At 38.1% G+C, this 18,318-nt stretch overlaps 1 long non-coding RNA gene across 1 annotated transcript; it reads right to left on the reverse strand.

The window, feature by feature from the left end:
- Positions 1-13,722: 13,722 nt before the first annotated feature.
- On the reverse strand, positions 13,723-16,749 carry LOC137862511 (uncharacterized). Its single transcript, XR_011100340.1, has 3 exons — positions 16,600-16,749; positions 15,369-15,524; positions 13,723-14,161 (listed from the first exon to the last, which is right to left on the reverse strand). It is a non-coding gene; the product is annotated as an uncharacterized lncRNA (long non-coding RNA).
- Between the last annotated feature and the right edge of the window lie 1,569 nt (positions 16,750-18,318).

Genomic DNA, 18,318 nt, shown 5'->3' on the forward strand with positions numbered 1-18,318 from the left:
CCAGCCTTTTTGTCTAGCTGTAAGATACAATTTCAACCAATCAAAGGTAATAAGATAACAACAGTGCTATTCCACTGTACAGCATGACAGCTGTGGTTAATGCTTGCATATTAAATACTGTATCTGAGCGCTCAGCTACTTTAACATCCATTAGGCAGAAACTTGGCATTGGGGCCCAGCTCCCTTTTCCTCTCCCCACACCCTGATGGCGAGCGGGCAGCCTACCCCATCTGTTCTCCTCCATCCATAACCCCATGCCTCTTTCCTCACTTTGGACCAACACTTGAAACAGAAATAAAAACAAAACAACCTCCCCACACCCATACCTTCAGTAAAAACCAATACACTCGCATCACCCTGCTTGATCTCTGGCACCTCAGGCCCAGGCTCTCTGCATGAGCGAGACATCTCTCTCCCTCCACAAGGAGGTCAGGGCAGAGCTGTCAAAAGCAAATCCTTCCCCTCCACCCCCAGCAAACAGCACCGATCCTGCAGCCCTGTGCTGGGCTCCCTGCCCCTGTGATGCCACCAAACCAACGCCCCCTGCGCTGCCGGGCGTTTAACATGCAGGCTGGGAGCTAAGCTGGGTACCCGCAGTCTGCAATGCAGTTTTCTGATTACTGTGAGGAAAAGCACACCAAAATAATGACATCATCTGTGTTCAACACCTGGAACACAGAGGCAGCCTGGTGCGAGGGGAGGAAGCAGGCTGCTGCTCAGGGCAGGAGCCATGACAAGCACAGCAAGAGCCGGCCAGGCTCGGGCCATGCTCCTCTCCCCTGGCTGCCAACAAAAACTGCCTTTTCTAGGCATTGTTTAAGCACTGCAAACATCTTCAAATCGCTGGGTCAATAATTCCTTAAACCCATAAAGATACTTTTAATTTCATTTGCAGATCCATGGAAAACAACCCCAATACTGACACAACTCGACAGCTCAGTTTGTACCCTGGCCTTAGCTGAAACTAATGCTCAGGATCTTCTGGGGCACATTTATTAAAGAAGAAACTATTGAACCAGAAGTATTCTGTGTAAATGGAAATATTAACTGGGCCAGATGTATGCAATTACCCTAGGCTAGACAACTGATAAAGCACATCAGGGCTACATTTTATTCCAACCCAGATTAGCTCCTTAGCCAATTTCTGGAAATCATTCTTGTAGCCTTACAACTCTTTCCATGTAAGTCTAGGTCCATGCAAGCTTCTGGACTGCTGCCATTGGCAGAGAATACACAACTAAACTTTTGCCTCAGTTGACAATTATTGAGCTCCACAGCTCGAACTTTGCTTTTTGAGATTACTCGTTGATATAACTGCCCCAAAAGCAGGAAAAGCATATGCAAGACTGCGAAGGTCCATGTGTTCCTTTTGGGCAGGATTCAAAAACAGTTTAAATTTAGCTTGCAGATATCCATGTTATTATCTCTCCTCATTAAAGTTTGTTTGAAAAGTTCTCACTCAACCATTTATCCAGCTTTTTCCATTAATATGCATATATTTCCTTTCATCCATTTAAGAATGTGATAAACAAGCTATGCTTCTCACTGATGAAGAACTGAACACTGGTTTGAAACACCACTTATTTGAAATTCATAAATCACTCTTCGCATAACTCATTCTCCCCTTCCAGTCCCCCTCCCCACCTCTGCTGTCACTCAGCGAGCAGCCACCAGCCAGCAGCACACTCGTGCTCGGTTGTCTGTCAGTCTGCAGGAGTTCGGAGAGTCCGACTTGCCTCAAACTGTTCTCTCTTAATAAGCCTACCAGGAGGTTGAACATGCAGATCAGGGTTTCTATTCAATAGAACTCTTAATTTCTTAGTTAATAATTAACAAATTGAACACTAATATATTCTGAGTGTGTAATAATCTTGCTTCCTATATCTATTATGGTTGTTTAAAAGAAAAACAATTATTCAAGGCCATGTGTACATATAGAGGGAAGGGGTAATGACACAAGGAGTTGCACATTTGTCTATCACTGGAGCAGTTAGGTCAGTGAGATCATCAGGTATAACAGGGTACACTCAATGAATTTTGCGACTCCAGCTCTCAGAGCACTTGCAATGACACACAACGGCTCCAGCCCACCTCTCCCCCCTTCCCTTCACGTACGTAGTTAGCTTGGTGGCAAAGTTCTCCATGGCATAAACCCTGAAAGTAACACCAACATACCTGCAGACCCGGCAGCAACGCCATTAAATCAAGGCAAGTTTGATCAGACAAACCTTACATTTACCGGTAACCTGTGCTTTTGGCTCCATGATCTCATGGCATTTGAGTCAGACAAAGGCAGATTTCCCAGACTGCTGAAATGCGCTTTAGTTCAGGCAATATGAGATGTGCTCGGCTTCTACTGACCTAATTAAAATAAATAGTACACTTCTGTGCAGACAACACAATTAAAGCCAGCTACTGTTCTTGGTTCATTTTCGATATGTCAAGTAGCAGCACGCTGCTGCTATGGAGAGACCTCGCTTTTCACAACCTCTGACGCAGAACTAATCATTTCACCCACATACAAAGTCATGGCTGGGCTGAGAGCAAAAATGTTCAGAAGACAAATCTCATATAAAACATCTGAAACAAAACAGCTGCAACTGATCCAGACAAAATCCTTTTGAGTTCTTTGTATGTGCACACTACAGCGTTTAACTACTTTCAGCGTGTACTTTGATGGAAAAGCTTTCAGACTCATTTCCATAGCAGATTTGAAATCATGGTAGCAATCAAAGCTGAATTACAATAAATCTGTCACTTACAGAGAGAATAAATAAATAAATCTGACATATTTGGCCTCTTGGTTTATCTTTTTCTGTATTAATTTCTTCCCTAATCCATTCATCATTCCAGTAGAGGGAAGAATTAGCTTATTTCATATTAACATACGGCAGACTGGTTCAATCAGTGGTGGTTTGGAAAGGCTACCTCAGTTGTACATTTCCACAGATCCCAAAAGAGAAGGCTTCCTGAGGCATATATGCTTCTCCTGGAACACAAGCATATTTTCAGGTTCCTAGTTATTTTTAAAAGTAATTCAATTTCTCTTCCTCTTTTTTTTTTTTTTTTTTTTTTTCCCCCTCACCTCCCAGACAAGGACACCACAGAGAATACTGATTAACCTGAGATACAGACCTATCCTTCTAAGATGAGTGCTTATACAGCATTTTAAAGACAATATGGGTCAGGTAACTTATAAACCTTCTTCACTGTTCACCCAGGCTGGACCACACCACCTAGCACACACTATTTTCTCACTTGTTTTTAAGGTTATAAAGTCCATTGGCTCCAATAAGAGCTAAAAAATGTGGCCGAGATATGAAGTGGCACAGGAACACAGGCTTGCAAACTAATTTCTCCTCAAGAACCACAGAGCACTTTGGATCAATTTTAAGGAAGTCATAAATATTCCATGAACTTTTCCTCATTAAGCCTTTCTACCAGCCATTATATAACTGAAGAAACATGGAATTACAAAAGTTTCACCATTATATGTACTATTACTTAGGAGACTTTTTAATTTTTGAGATTTTCTAAAGATATAAGGGTGTATTTTTAAATATTGACAAACGTCTGCCCAAAAGCCATCCACTTGAGTTCAAGTGACCAACAAGGAGGGAAAACCTATCAGCCTGGTGACTGTGAGAGCAGTATAGATTTACTGGGCAAAGGTGCTAATAGGGTAAGAAAAATAAGATGCTACAATCAATATGTTTCCATGTCTGGAGATAGCATACCCCGTTATGATACCAGTGAGAATCTAAAATAAGGATCAGCACTGTTAAGAAAACTAATGAACATATTGTATTGTTGCTATTAGGACAATAGCAATTTTTGAGAGCAAACAGGCTTCAGCTATAGCAACAGCAACGTGCGCCAATGAATTCAGAGCGGCAAGATCAATGGCACTTAGACTAAACTCAGTCTCCCTACATTTTAGATGATTCCTGCGGAATTAGAATGAAGAAAAATATTCAGTGCGACAAATTAAATAATTAAGATTCCCACACAGCGTGCATCATGGACTTTTAACAGCATTTACTTATTTCCACAAACCTACCAAAACAAAGCAAAACAAAACAAGCATAAAAACCCACTACCCCACCATCACTGAAGTCCAGCATAAGCACAGCTAAAATGCTACTTCTCTTGCCAGCTCTCCACTTATTCCGGCCAACACATTAAATGCCCTTATGCAGTTCCTGCATTGCTACATTGGCAGGACTTCAACCCAACAGTCACCCTACCCACAATCCGTGCTAGACAGGAAGGCCGTAAGAAAGGCTCAGATATGCCACACAGTGCCTGCAAAGCACACACAGCCATTTGCGTAATACTCTCTTTAAAACATTTATCACTTCTGCTGCTAGAAAGCACGCTGCTGTATAAAAAGGCAGGCTCTCGCCAGATTTTTTCTTTTTATTTTTTAACTGCTTTACCTAAGGGTAGTGAGGGCACTAACGGGGCTTAACTGCCCTGACCAGCCTCAGCTGGGACCTTTCATTTCGGCTCAGACCCAAGTCCCTGGTCCCAGCCTGAGCTGTACCATTGCAGTCCCCACCTGCAGCTCCATCACAGCCATGCCTGTGTCTGGGCTATGGACCTTGCTGATGCACACCCCAACCCAGGGAGTGAAGTCCTAGCTTGACCTTGCACTTGTCACTGCGAGCATGGAACTGCATCTGACACTCATCATCATCACTGGATCTGACCCTGACTTGAACTGCTGCCTTGTCACTGTGGACCCATTTCAGGGTCTGGACTTTTGTTGCCCCCCGCTGGCACCCTGGGGCTGCCCCAAATGGGTGCCGGGGTGCCTGCCATGGCACTGCATGTGGCACCTGGTTCCTGCTGCAGCAGGAGCAGCCTGCCCTCCCTGCTCCCTGACACTGCACTTACAAATTTTCATTTGCTTTCAAGCTACTGGAAATAAGAACAAACATGAACCTTGGAAGAGCTGTACAAAAAAACACGTCTAGATGCACATCTCCTCTTCAACCTCTCCACCCGCTGAGGCAGTGTAATATATGGCTCTCACCGACTTCTTTGCTGTATCACCATGTACGAGTAAATGAATTCCCTGCTAGTCTTATGTCAATGTTTCCTAATGAGAGCTTTGTTTGAGTTTCTCTTTTCAAGTATGTGCAGAATAATGGTTGAAACACAGTGAAATATGTCCCTCATATTCTTTGATGGAAATCATAAACTCTGACTACATAGTGCCAGTGATTTACAGCACTTTCAAAATGCAAAGTAGAATTCATTCTGTGCAAGACACTGCTGCAGCTTTCATTTGTTTGTTGTTCTGTTGTGTTGTTGTTTTTTTTTTTCTCCTTAAAAATGCAATGTAAAAATTCCTAAACAATTTACGTAAATGAAATATATATACAAGCTTTTCACCTGGTCATGCAATTATGCAAAAGGAAATGTTAGTATTTTATCTATGGCATTCATACTAGCTTAACAAAATCTGTATTCCCGTAAGTAGGAGAATTAATAATCTGGGATCTGAAGAGCACTGGTTTAAGTCTTTAAAAGGATTTATTTCTTATAGCATATTGAAAGACTGTTCATCTAAACTAATCATGGACAAAAGCTAAACTTCATGAATAATGTTTACATTTTTGACAATCTTCTAATGAATCCACATAAATTATTTTTTCCAAGTTACTGGATACGATCATTTTCTGTATTGCTATTGAGCAGTCACAATAAAGTACAGCAAGGAAGAAGACTCACAGTATTCCAACTGGATATTCAAGAACAAAAGGTAGTCAAGGGTATCATTAACAACTGAAAGCCTAGATGTCTTTCAATACTGTCAGCCTACCTAAATTTCCTAAGTTCTCATTTTATATAAAAATGAGTCCTTTGCTAGACTTTGTTACGTAATTTCTCTCTTGAAACAACAAGGACAGTTGCATGCATCAGGAGTCTTTAAAAACATAGTCAACCCCACATAACTTTTCCTTACTTCTAGTTATGTTCATGTGTCTTGCTTCTCCAAGCACACTCTACGGAAATTACTCTCAGATGACAGCACCTCTTCTAAACCCTAAATATCTCTAACTGATGTCACATCGAAGACAAAGGGAGCTAACAATTAGGAGGGTCAGGTGGAGAAGATGAAAGGAATATATACGGAAACCAAAGTGAGAGGTCATAACCTAACCAAACGAAACACTTGAATACAGCTCATCCAACTCTCTGGAAACCAAGGGTAATTTTCTGATTTCAGTAGACTTTGAGCAGACTCTTACTAAAAACTCATTTGCCGTTGTCATCAGAACAGAGAAGACTTGTTCATATTTTAGTAGCTAAGACAAGTAGAAGTTGTTTGGAAGTATTTCATGCATTCCACAAGAAACAGTTTTACACAGGATCTGGATCAGAAACAGTGATGCTGAGAGATGGCTTTACATGAACACAACAAGTTGTTTTTTCAGACTTAAACACTATCCAGGCAATATAGAGATACACTAAAAATGGGTATGCATGCAACATCATGCCTTACTTCTAAATACACCACTTCACACAGGTAACCGGTTAAGTCTATATTCCATATATTCCATACCCAGACCTGGCTGTTCATACGAACACATAACTGAAGGAAAAGGAAAAAAAAAATCATGTATGAAAGTAATGGAAATTAAGTAAAGCAAATGAAATAAAATTGTATCCTAACTTCTTCACTCTCAGTTCGTTACTGCATTTGATGAAGGAAGTCATTTACTTGCAGCCCTAATAATAAGGTTTTGATAGATTCAATGTCTTAATTTATTACAGTGCTATCTATGCACACCCAGAAAAGATGAATGCTATTTGCTCATAACCTTTTTTTTTTTTTTTTTTTTTTTAAACTATTAAAGTGAAAGGGAAGTCTGGATAGTTATATTTTTCTCCAAGCTTTCTCAGAAGCCTACATCAAACGTATATCCAATGTTATCAAAAGGATAGAAAATGTAAAGAAAGACATTTGTATTCAAATGTAAAAATGTAACTTCAAAGCATACTTTTTCTACAAAGGTGTTTATTAAATAGAGAGAAGAGAGCTCAATGGGTTATTCTTTACTCCAGAACAATCTTTCTTCCTATCCAAACACTTATACAGAAATCTTACAAGCAGTTCATCACATTCTTTCACTAGCTACACTCTACAGTCCTCCAGCCATTATGCAGATCTAAACACAAGGCTTTCCTGAAAGTTATAGCTGTCAAAGAATGCAGAGAAACTGTCTTATTTTTGTTTAATTTCTGACAATTTATATCCTGTTTCAAATTTATAACTCCCAATGTTTGTCAACCTTCTTTATTCTTGACAACGTGTCATACAGTACTTTGTCTTCATGCATGAATCAGCCAGTGACCTGCTTGTTCCATGGTACTTTATAGTGATCATACAAAAATTAAGATGCAGAAAAATGAGATTTCTGCTTTAAATTCAAAAAGTCAGTTCTTAGGATCAGACCATGCTCCTAGATTGCCTTTTAAAAAAAAAAAAAAAAAAAACAAATAAATAACCATTTTCTGTGTTGCTGACAATTTACACGCAGCTCCCCTAAAACCACATGCTAGAACTTTTAAAATACTACACCCTGCAAATATTCAGAGCAGACATTTTTAAGTATAGTCTTTTTGTGTAACATTACACTGGGATATGAAGTGACTTCTGACTCAGATTCAGTTCAGATACAGTTCCTTTTGTATTTCTTCTTGGCTTTCTCCAAAAGAAACAAATCATTTATGACTATTAACAAAGGGTGGATATCCATAATGCAGTCAATCAGATTGAGCCTTTAGGCTACTTAAAACTGTGTTTGGTAGTACTGTTGAATTCAGACAGCTGCTTCTGTTGATCTGTTCAGAAACCATAAGAGCTGAAAAAATAGAGACCCAGCACAGAAAACAAGATCCCATTTTGGTTATCATTTTACAAAATTAATGTTGCTTGTGGCATTTCTGTCATTTCTACGCTTTATAGATCTATGAAATCTTGTTTCTGATGGCAACCACAGCTGATGACTGTTGAATCATTATTCACACTTCAGTGGAATCCGATGGGGGTTTTTAGCTTATTTTTAAATGGACTATAATTTATTTGATTTTATGCAGAACAGCAATTCAGCCCACATGGGGTAAATTTTCAAGGTGGTGAGTAGGAGGTACAATGCAAGCACAAATCCTGTTATTTGTTAATAGGATTTGTCTGCATCCTTCTGTTTATTGCTTTGAAAATGCATCACTGTATCTCATTTACAGTGTAATCCTATTGGCAATACCATCAACAGACCCGATCATGTGTATGGCTCTACACACGGCACATGATGTAAAACCTCCTGAGCAGGACGTGACCTTGGGATTAAACTTCCAAGCAACTAACAGATTTCCTCTTTACTCAGATGACCCTATTACTGCTCTTCATAAGTGATTTCAAACACTGCATTAGTGGCAAAGAGGCAGGTAAAAAGCCTCCCTCTAGTGGATTTTTTAATTATTAGAACCATCATTTTCTTAATACTTTGGGGATATGTTAAAAAAATTTGAATGCTACACTAATACAGATGTTTTCTCCACAATATATTGACAATATAAGTGCCAAGAACATATACAGAGAACATACTCAAAAAGAGCTTTTCTTCCACCTCCACTAACCACTATCTGCAACTTAGGATTTTTTTTTATTTTTATTTATTTATTACCATTTTCATCTCCCTTGGTTTCTCTTATGGATCCTACGCTGCATGGAATCATTTCGATTTTCCTGCTCCTGTGGACAGGTCCCCTTAAAAGCATCCAGATGATGGTGTAGCTCCTTTCTTGTGTTTCTACCTCCCTAAAAATGCAATTAGGCAAGCCTTTTGATGGAGCAGGAAAAGAGGTGGTATGCGTATGGGCAGAGAAAAAGGGGCAGAGAGGAGACAAACAGAAAACATAGATGTAATGGAGTCAAGACTCCTGGGCATTATTTGAGTGGAGGACGGATCCTTCATCCACTCACATTGATCTTAAGATGGACAGTTGGCAATGCCTCCGATACTATTTGAATACATTATACATCAAGTTTTGATGTTGGTTCATGATCAGATCTCATCTACCATTTAAAACAAAAACATTTTTTTAAAACCTGTAAGACTGGGGGCATGAGGACTTAATAAGCAACTTAAAAAAATAAAATAATAATAATAAAACTTTGAAAGCTTCATGAATTTATGCTTATGTTATATGCAATACCAGTCTTAACTACTTGTGGTTGGGATTAATTAATACAGTACCACAAAGCAAACATTGCAGCAATGATCTGAAACTATGACTGGGATTTGGTAGCTGAAAGCTCTTTTATTTTTGTTATTACTTTTTTTAACCATTTAGCAGTATAAAGGTAAGCAAAACAAGAAGTGACCTTTAACACTTTCTGACAGAATCTTTCCGCACTTCTAAGCTAACTTCAGTTTGCTATAGAAGCAATAAGAGAGCAATACAGTACACACTGAGATTCAATAATACCACAAATGAACCAAATTCCATTAAGTAACTTTGGATATATTTCTATGAAAGTGTTCGTACACCTACAAAGTAGAGTTTCACTCTGGAGGGGTGCATGTGTTAACGTTAAGGATCTGTCATGTTGTCAACAAATACCAATTACACTTTTTTTTTTTCTTTCAACAATGTGATATTCTTTGTAATAAGAGCACCACCACTAATAAAGCAAGATGATAGTGAGGTTTTATAAATCCACTTCCAGTGGTGTCATCTGTGAGTGGGAATAATGGAGCAATATGTATTTTTGGCCAGCTCTGAATTCTTCAGATTCAGAGTACAGAATTCTGTCTTTCATATCCTTCCACATAATTACATGTTATAAAACGAGAGTAAAACTTTTTGTCATCAAAAGTCACAGAAAAAGGTGACTTTATATTAAATAGATTCATAGATGTGCATGCTTTCTAATATTTTTCTGCTGCCCAGAATGGCATTGTTCTTTATTTCTAATTAATATTATATATATAGCCTTTCAGTGTTCAGTTCTTATTCTGGAAGTTCTCATCTTGCTGCATTTCTGAAAAGGGAAATCATGTCAGACCTTGGTGCCTCACTACCAAAAAAATAAAATAAATAAAATAAAATCATATTTAAATCAAGTTAATGACTTACTCTTGCCATTTTATGCATTTTCTTCCATTACCCTTGGTCCATTGGTTCATCCATTTTTAAAAGGTTTAATTTCCTGTTGGATCATTGACTGAATTTGTAACAGGTTCTTTTTCCATTGTGAGCTTATGAGGCAAATAGCATTATGTTTGCAAGCACAGATGAGTGTGTTCACTAAAGGCCAGAGCATTTTTGTTGTTGTTCTTGAAGATGTGCTAGTAAATCATTTTCACATACAAGTAAAATGAAATAATTATTACTTTGTATATTAAGTTACACCACGGCTTTTCATAACCTTTCTCCTGCCTCCCAAAACAAACTGCTTCTCAGCTATCACAATAATTCCAATGTCCAGCTAGGTATACAAAAAGTATGATGAATATCATATGTAAAGTGTTGGAAGTGTTTCCAGTAGTTGTTTATAGCCACTGCCACATGCTGCTCTATAGCGACTAATTTAAGACTGCTACCACAGCATGAGCTGTGCCTTCAAGGGAAATCAGTGCTAATTTCTCTCTTCAATTTTATGTTGTCACAGACCTTCCCTCCACTTCATCTCAAGTTGAACAATGTATTTCAGAGATCATGTTATAGCTGAGCTTTTTTTTTTTTTTGCTTTCAAACGCAGATTAAAAACTAAATATTCTGTGGGACAAAGTCTGTTTTTCAAGGCCACTGAAATAAGTTAGAAGAAATCACGAGACATTGTTTGCAATGGTGATGGATAGCAGAGTATCAGCTAACTCGGAAAGCAATGCGTCAAGTGAAGAAAGAGCAATAAATAATTGTTCTGAACCAGATATAATTTGAACAATAATCCTTATTTATAGGAAATAAGACCAGAGCTTCTACCGAGGATGTGTGACAAAAAATGATATGGGGTCTGAAGCACCTTCCCTATGAGGAAAGGCTGAGAGACCTGGGCCTGTTCAGCCTTGAGAAGAGAAGACTGAGAGGGGATCTTATTAATGTTTACGAATACCTTAAGTCTGGGAGACAGACGGATTTGGCCAACCTCTTTTCAGCGGTTTGTGGGACAGGACAAGGGGCAATGGCCACAAAATGGAGCACAGAAAGTTCCACACCAACATGCGAAAGAACTTCTTCATGGTGAGGGTGACAGAGCACTGGAACAGGCTGCCCACAGAGGTTGTGGATTCTCCTTCTCCGGAGATATTCAAGGCCTGTCTGGACACCTACTTGGGCAACCTGCTCTAGGGAACCTGTGTTGGTAGGGGGCACGGACCCAATGGTCTTTTTAGGTCCCTTCCAACCCCTACAATTCTGTGATGATCTATTTATGAAGGTGTTGAGCTGGCCATCCTTTGATAAAAGGTGACAAGGGCTCCTGGTTTAAAAAAAAAAAAAAAAAAAAAAAAGAACTACCATGCAAGTTCTCCAGGTGATAAATTCCAGGTGATAAATTCTGTAGAGGGAGCAATTGATAGAACCTGAGGTAGCCATGCCATCATTTTAAATATATATTACTAGTTCACTGCCCTTTGAAGACATTCAATACTACTGACAGTCTACGTCTAACAAGAGAGTTAAGAATCTCACAGGCTTGCACCTCAGAGAAAGGCAAGAAAATTAAACCAAGATGATGCCAAGTCAAAGTTATATGTTTACATTTGTAGCAGTATACTTATGTTTGAGGCTAAACTTAAAGCATAGATAAGGCCAATTTATCACTATATATATATAAACAAGCATAACACAACACTAGTATATGTGGGTTTTATACACATTAAACTGTCTAGACATTTTAGGCAGTTTACAGACTCTTTTGACCAAGGTAACTCTGGAACGCAGCAAAAAAAAAATGACACGAGACCTGCTATATTTCAGGTCACCACTTAATACTAGACACACAGAAAAGATTCATAAGGTACCTCTTTATTCTACAATAATCATAAATATGATTTTGGTAATAACAGCTTTCACCGCAGAACTGCAGCATGTCAGACACTGTGCACTGAGCTTTGATAAGAATAAGGTAAATGACATATGGATGGTTAATAACACCTCAGAGAAGTCACATTCACAGTCACAGTCAGCAGATTAACACTTTAACAAGTATCTGTTCCCAGTGGGATCACCTCTTGATGACTGAGAAAATGCTTCAAGCTGTGACAAGGAGAAGGAAAACTGAGGAATGGAAAAGTTTGTATCCTAGAGCTTTTAACATCAAAATCCATTAGACTTTATTTGTCAGTAGCATTTGTTTTAGGCATGGAAAAATGCAAGCCTTTGCCTGCAGCAGTATAAGGTTTATGTAAGGAAAACAGAACTAAAGCCTTCCACCTGCCATTTGGGGATCTTTCTAGAATCTCTGTTCTAGAATTGATCTCCAGCTCCTGAGCACTTGACTTCTGAAAGAGCTTATATACAGCTCCTATCGTACAAAGCTCCCAAGTTATTTGAGTGACCAGCGGCAGAAGGATGAAGATGACTGCTGAGTACTCAGAATCCTCCTTATCTGTGGCAGGAAGTGAGCCAACAGAAACTTGCTGATGCTGACATTAGCAGATTGACCTGAAAGCCAGCTGCAAACCCCACTGATGCTGAAACACAAATGGAACAACTGTAATTTCTCACAGCCTGCCCAGAGTTCCCTTCCAACTGATTTTTTTTTCTTTTAAATGTACATAAGATTTCATTGTCTTTTGGGGGGGGATGATAAACTTACACCAACCGTAGTTTCCCAGAAACTATAACATATGCAACTATAATGAATAACTAGATAAAAATCTAGGTTTTATCCAACATTTGTGAAGGAATATAATGGAGATTTTCAACTTTTAAAGGAAATATTAAGACTTGCACAGCTATCATGATGCACACTATGCTGTAATTTGTTGACACCTACAACAAATCTCTCCTTATATGAAGCTTCAAGGCCTAAATTGTCTAGTTTTCAAAAAGTTATCATTTACTGTATACGCACACAGCAATTAAAATCATTAATATGTTCACCTATTGTGGTCAAAAAATGGATTGTTGGTAGAGCATGAGCTCTGAGCTCGTCTGAGGAGAGGCAGAACTGCCTGCGCCCTCCCTCCATCAGCCACACACAGTTGAGCCAGACACTGATACTGCTTCGCCCTCTCCTTTCCATGAGGTTTCCATTAACAGGGCTCACTTGTGAGCTAGAAGGGGGTAGCTATAAAACTGAATACTTTCATGAAGCATTCACTCGTCCGATGCGGTCTCCAGACAGAGGGGCCACAGGCCCAGCCTAGCACTCAGCCCAGGCCTCAGGATCCCACCATGCCCCAAGCACTTTCTGGCACCACAGGTGTACACTGGTGTTCCTACAAGCCATCAAGCTCGTCAAAAGAAAACCAACCCTGCCTAGCATAAAGCTGCTTTATCATGAAATTACTGATCTGGTCTCCCCAAGCAGCTTTATCCCCCTTCCAGGGGCTAAGCATTCAGAGATTGACAGAAGGGGCTGTGTCACAGTCCGCCCCACTGGGTCTGGGCAGGGGCAGAGAAAGGCCCTGGCTGCATGGCAGAAGGCCTGGAGAGGCCTGCCTGCATGTTTTTACTACAAAACATCCAACACTCTTTTAAATATGTGATCCAGGATTTATTCAAACACAAACAGCTGTAAAAAGCAGACTGAGGCAACACAGAAATAAAAGGAATAAAGGAAGGGGAGAAAATAAATATTTTCCCCTTCAGTGTCCTCATGAGGCAGCTCATCACCATTACTCAGCCCCTCACAGCTACAGCATCTGCATGCTGTCTTTATATTTTTTAGTTTATATATGCTGTTGGTGAGGGTTGTTCTGAATGATACCGTCACCATGACACTGGGCACAGTTTACCTTACTGACACAGTCTGGTTGTCACTACCCAGCCTCCAGCCACCTCTTATTTTTCTTGGCTGGTGGTCAAGCTATTGATCATTAATCTCATTCCTTTTTCAGGTACCATCGCTCTTCAGGATTTGCACTAAATTATTCTCCTCATTGATATGTAATAGATGAGGAAACACGGGCTCCTGCAAAGGATGAAAATAGCTTTTATTTAGGAGCAGCACAAGTCCGTGCATGACTATAGATGCATTTTGAAGACTTTAAATGAATTTAAGCCAAGGGATGTTTCTTACACCACTTCTCTACGTGGGCTTGAATTTAACCTTAGGTGGCTACTTAAATTAATCCTTTTTATCCTTATTTCCAGAACTCAGAGTTCATAAACTAGGATTTTAGTAGACAGAGCAGATGGTGCTGTCTTTTTCTTCAAGGACAAAAAAATATATAATTAAAAATAAAATGTGGTCAGATTGGACTCCTTAAATGAAATTAAATATGTGGGGCCTCTCTGTACAATGTATGCCAGAACTGCTCACTGACTAGCTGTCGGAAATGTACTCCATTTTGAATTCTGATAATAATGAATGATTATTGTGCTTAGTCTTGTAGCTCACTGAAAAAAATAAAAAATCTCATAGCCATATTACAGGAAAAGAAAAATTATTTCATCCTGAGTACAAAGAAAAGGAAGACAAGTGCAAAAATACATTTCAGAAAGGATTGGAAAACCTCGCTTAATTCATAGACAGGTTGTAACGGTTGTGCAAAAACTGTAGTAATCTAAAAATAAGAGGAAACTTGCATCCAAAATTAATTAAACAAATAAAACTCAGTGGAGTTCCCTGTAGGTGTAAATAGGTGCCAGTAAGGCTTTACTGCGAATAATATAGGAATCAAATGATGTATAGGAATTAGCTGTTGTCAAATATTGCTATTTTTTCTGATCTACTTCCCATGTTCCCACAATGACATTGTATGACGGATGTCTTTTTAGTTTCTAGAATATGAAGACCAAGGTCTTTTCCACTTGATACTTTTCTAAAGTTCTACACATTTTTGGCACATCTGTTTTTACAGAAGATCATAATTTATTTTTTATTGCATCAATCACACATGAAAACATTTACTTGAGCAAAATCTTTTCTTAAGTTCTTGTAATCCTTTTAATACAAGAACAAATCTGACATTCATATTATAGATGAGTGCAGCACAAGCAGCAATATTCAGCTTCAAAAACTTTGGAGGGGAAGAGGAGGTTACTGTCTCAGCCTAAAATTTTCCATGTCTCATAAGAGTCTGTGAATTCTAATGTAACTTAACATCAAACTGTCATAGCCAAAACGTGTTATAAAATAAATTTAAAAAAAAAAAAAATCCAATATACAAACTTACATGAGATGACTTCAGTGAGACAAAAACACTGCGTGCAGTACAAGGTCTGTAAAGTTTCTCACAGGGCAGTATTTCCAAGATTGGATATTTTTTGTAAATAACAGCCCAAGTTACTTGCCAGAAGTAGACTTCATATGAATTGTTCCTGACAGAGATCTTAAAGTAATGGGAAAAAAAAAAAAAAAAAAAAAATCTTAAATCCATCATATTAGCCATCATTTTTCTTTTTTTTCCTTCTCCTTTAAAGACTTAGTTTAAGTGATTGATAAGTATCACAATGCTTTGTGATTTCATCAATGAATTCCATTAACACCCAACTGGACTTGATAAACATGGCTCCAAAATTGAGCAAGGATTTCAGAATTGGTTCTATAATTTTCCATTTTCCAGCATTCGTGTTAGCAGATATTTAGTAGAATGGATATCTTAATACATAACTCACTCTGAGTTAATATATCTTTAGGCAGTTTGAAACCCCTTATGATTCACTGTGCACACTTGTCTCATTGATTTGTCCTTACTATGCCCCAATGAAAAGCATACAACTTTGGGGGAAAAATAGCGCTGTGCATTTCTGTAAAGATAGGAAAAAAAAATCAAGATCTTGAAACACACTCCATTTTTTGTTTGAAGAGTAAAATACAATAAATATAAATAAACTGGTCATTCAATAAACAAGAGAGGTGTTTTTTGCGATACAATATTATGTGCAAACATTAAAGATTATGTAGCTGAGTAAATTACAAGTAAAATGAAGCAGATCTTTCAGCATTGATAAGACTTCTATGAGAAATAATATGTAAGGACAGGCTCCCATTATCTGCGCCTCAGTTTGAAACATTCCATGTGAATTTCAAGCTTTGTACAAATAGAAATATCAGGAATTGTAGGAATAGCCTGGAGTTTAAATGCAAGTGAACTTCAAACCCATCTTCGGATATTTTTATGATTCCTGAGAAGAAAGGGTCCATTTGAACAGTTTCCAGTTATTGGTTATTGAAATACAAAACACTAATAGCATCCAAAAAAAAAAAAAAAACCACAACCAACCCACTTGTTTAAAAATAAATGGTGTAACTGGCTACTCACCACACCTTGTTTGGCTTTACAGTGTCCACCAACATTCCTCTTGACATGAGAAGAAGACAGCAACATGGGTATGCCTGATTTATGTTAGCTTAGTATTTCCTCAGCACCAGGCAATTAGGCAAATGTACTAGTTTTTGCTTACCTTATACCACTTTATCTCTGTTTCTCTGAAAGACTAATTTCCAGAGTAGAGAAGTGAATCCCAGGTCACTTCCTGACCTGTGACTTAAACAACAGGAACTCATAAATTCTCAGTGCAAGACGGAAACCTCCTTATGAGCTTAAAAAGTAAATCTGATTTTAAGAGGGAGTAAGAAGCTGGCATTAGTAAAAGTTACATATCCACAGCATCAAAAATGCACTAGCATTAAGCTCACAATAAAACATGAGGACTGGTTCCAGTATGGAAAGGTATTTCAAAATACATCAGGATCTCTTAAGAGCTTGGAAATCTGTAGCAAGATCCAAAATGCTCAAGTATAAAATATTATCAACTTAATAAATGTGGTAATAAAGTGTTCAGGAGTGTTTTGAGTGTTTTTCCCATTGCAAATATATACAGGACAATTCTAATTTTATCATCGTAAGAAAGAGTAAAACCAAACTCCAAAAGCTTAATACAGATTTTAAGTAAATCAAAAACATATAGTGACTTTTAAATAATAGTGAAATAAAAGATACATGAAAACATTTGATGAGTTTTCCAGATAAAGTTCAAGAACTGTTTTTTTGCTTTGTTTTGTTTTCTGAAAAAAAAAAAAAAAAAAAAAAAAAGGAAAAATTTTGGTATTTTTCACCCCCCCCAAAAAAAATAAAATCATGTTTCAAATGAAGTCTTTTTTTTTTCCTGTTAACATCAGTAAGTATAGGATACAGCTCCAGTGCTAGACAAGTCAGTCAGTTATGCTCAAAGTTCTAACAAAGGCAAGGGTAAAATACATAGAATGCACTTCAGTGTCTTTCAAAGTCTGATATAACTATTTTACAGTATTTAATCTATGACACTACTACATGTGACTCAGTTTCATTCCAACAATTACAAAAAAAGTGAGAAGGATGTAATTTTTTTACAATGTGTTTTTGTATATACTTCCTCATAGTTTGAAAAGTTTTTAAATACAAAGCCTCAACCGTGTTGGTGCTGTCTGATCCATTCATTAAATTTGAAAAGAACAGCATCTTTCCTGAAGTAAGAGGAACTTTATTTTTTCTTTTTGTTTGAAATATAGTGAAATCATAGGAAAAGGGGAAGCAAATTTTCAAATATTTGTAGTCTTGGAATAAAAGTTTGTTTATTTTTCCTTCTGCTTATGATAGTATATTGAAGGGTACTATCAACAGTGTCTGAGATGGGCCTTGAGAGATGAGAAACAATTTTAGAAAAAGAAAAATTTCTGCTCTAAACCTTGCAAATCATTAGTGAGTGAAATGAGATGTGTGCAGCACAGTTCAAACAAAAGCTTAGAAAAGTGAATAAGGGCATTGAGCATGATAAATTGCAACTCTATTCCAAAGTTAAGAACGACAATATCTTTCAATCCCAAATTTCTATCATAACATTTTACCCAAGAGCTTCTAGAAAGATTAAATCTTGGTGTGCAACTTATGACACCTAATCTGTTGCAGGAAGCACGGCCGAAAGCACGACAGACACCAGTAGAGTCAGATCATGCTCCATTTTATTGCCCGAATAGCCTAACTTTTATAGAGAACTTAACAGGGGTGGACAGTGTTTCACACAAGATTATTGGTCAAAAGCACTCAGACAAACAACTGCAAGAAAACAACCCCACCTGCAAGAAAACAACCCCTTGTGTTTAGCAGTCACATAGACCTTGTCCTTGAAGCCAGCTACTGGTAA

This window comes from Anas acuta, chromosome 11 (genome assembly GCF_963932015.1).
Source record: "Anas acuta chromosome 11, bAnaAcu1.1, whole genome shotgun sequence".
Taxonomy (NCBI): Eukaryota; Metazoa; Chordata; class Aves; order Anseriformes; family Anatidae; genus Anas; species Anas acuta.